Source organism: Myotis brandtii, unplaced genomic scaffold (assembly GCF_000412655.1).
Source record: "Myotis brandtii unplaced genomic scaffold, ASM41265v1 scaffold274, whole genome shotgun sequence".
NCBI classification, from domain to species: Eukaryota; Metazoa; Chordata; class Mammalia; order Chiroptera; family Vespertilionidae; genus Myotis; species Myotis brandtii.
The window spans coordinates 4,811,877-4,813,808 of record NW_005360425.1 but is presented as its reverse complement, the minus strand read 5'-3'; the positions used below and the strand labels follow the sequence as shown (position 1 = coordinate 4,813,808).

The 1,932-nt window shown below is 47.1% G+C and overlaps 1 pseudogene across 1 annotated transcript; it reads right to left on the bottom strand.

The window, feature by feature from the left end:
• LOC102253198 lies at positions 1-528 on the bottom strand (annotated as a pseudogene). Its single transcript, XR_001362572.1, has one exon. The product of XR_001362572.1 is annotated as an activated RNA polymerase II transcriptional coactivator p15 pseudogene (transcript).
• Positions 529-1,932: the final 1,404 nt, after the last annotated feature.

The window sequence follows — 1,932 nt, the reverse complement described above, 5'->3', positions numbered from 1 at the left end:
ACAATAGCCTGCAAAACAACATTTAAAAAACAAAGCCAATGTAAAAAGACAGGTTAAAACAACTAGGACAGTACAGGTTTATATGGCTCAGATTTTAGTTTTCTCACTGCATCGTCAATGTCAGAAATCTGTTCCTTCAGCTGGCTCCATTGCTCAGGGTTTAAGGAAATACCTTTTCTTCCTGGTTTCATTTCACCTTCTTGATCCATCCAATATTCTCTAATATCAATTAGGACTTTTCCTTTAAAGTCCCGTACGCTGACGTACCTCATTTTCCCAATCTGGAACATGTTGTCATCCCTGCTGCTGCTGCTCTGTTTAGAAGACGACAGGGCTCTTGAAGTCTCACCGGTCTTTTGCTTCTTTACAGGCTTTTCTGAAGCAACTTGCTTTTTCCTCTTTAACTTTTTGTCAACTTCACTGTCAGAATCGCTGCCAGAAGAGCTTGAAGAAACAAGTTCCTTTGATTTAGGCATTGCTGCGCCGCTGCCGCCGACCTGCCCTGCTCGCTCGCTCCTCGCTCTTTATTTATTGATTTTAAGAGAGAGGGAGAGACAGAGAGAAACATCAATTTGTTGTTCCCCTTGTTTATGCATTCATCGGTTGATTCTTGTATGTGCCCTGACTGCAGATCGAACCCTCAACCTTGGCGACACCACCCAGTTGAGCTACCCAGCCAGGGCCTATAGTGTTACTTTAAGGTATTTGAATTTGCATTTGTTTTATTCACTGATAAGACCATCATTTTCCTAGGGTAACATTATATTCATACTATTTACTTTTTAAACCCTTTCTAAGTAGAATCCAGTTTCACACGTAATTGAGTTAGTTGGATAATAAACATATCTTTTTTTAAATTGATACACATATTTTTCCACAGTCTCTTTCCTTTCTATATTCTACAGAAGATAAAATGCAAAAGGATCTATTCATCAAGAATCCTTTGAGTTCCCCCTCTAAGTCAGCCCTGGGTTCCCCCTTCCGTTCTTTGGCCCACCCTCAGCAGTTGGTTCCCCTGGGTCTCCTCTCCTCGGCCACAGTCTCCTCGAATGACCTCACCTGCTCTCAGGCCTTTGCTCCCACCTGTTCTGCAGGATGAGCAGACTTTGCTTTTTCAATGATATGTGACTTTACCCCATACACTTTGTATTCTGTTTAGTTTAACCATGGGAAACTCCCTGAGCTATTTCGGTCACGGTCACAGCTTGGTGCTGCCCACAGGTGTAGCTGGAGTTAGAGTGGCTTATACACTAAGCTGCATCTTCAAATGGACCAGTGGGACAGGTGGCCCTTCAGGAGCTAACGGAGCTCACCTGGAATAGCGGGTCTACTTGGACCTTTGCCTTGTGAGCTGCCCTGCAAGGCCCTGGCAGGTGCGAGGCTCCCCGTGCCACTGGAGGTGACATCCTGGGCACCTCCTTGGGAGAGTCAGTTTGGAGGCTGCCATCTGGAGCAAGGCTGCCACCCAGTCCAAAGAGGGGTCTGAGGGCAGCTCCAGGACTGGGGCGAAATGCTCAATAGCTGCCATCCGGGGGAGACTTTGGAGCCCACATCCCAGAGTGTGAGCTGGGAAAGGAAACCTCTGTCTCTGGCCACAGGGTCTGCCAACTTTCAGACCAAACCTGTGCACGCAGATGGCGCCCAAGCTCCATCCCAGACTCAAGACCTCCCTGGACAGCTGGGTGTCCCAGGGGCATTTCAAACTCGCTATATGCAAGACTGAACACATTGCCCTCCCACTACTCCCCAAACTGTCCCCTCCTCACTATTCCCAATCCTGATTATCATGATTTCACTCCCAGTCCCATCAAACAAGTCAAAATCCTGGCTGTCATCCTCGATCCTTCCTGTTGGCCCCTTCCTTTCCTTTTTCCATAACTACCTGGTCAGCAGGTCTTACCATCTGTACAGGGTGGTAAGTGGTTTACAGTT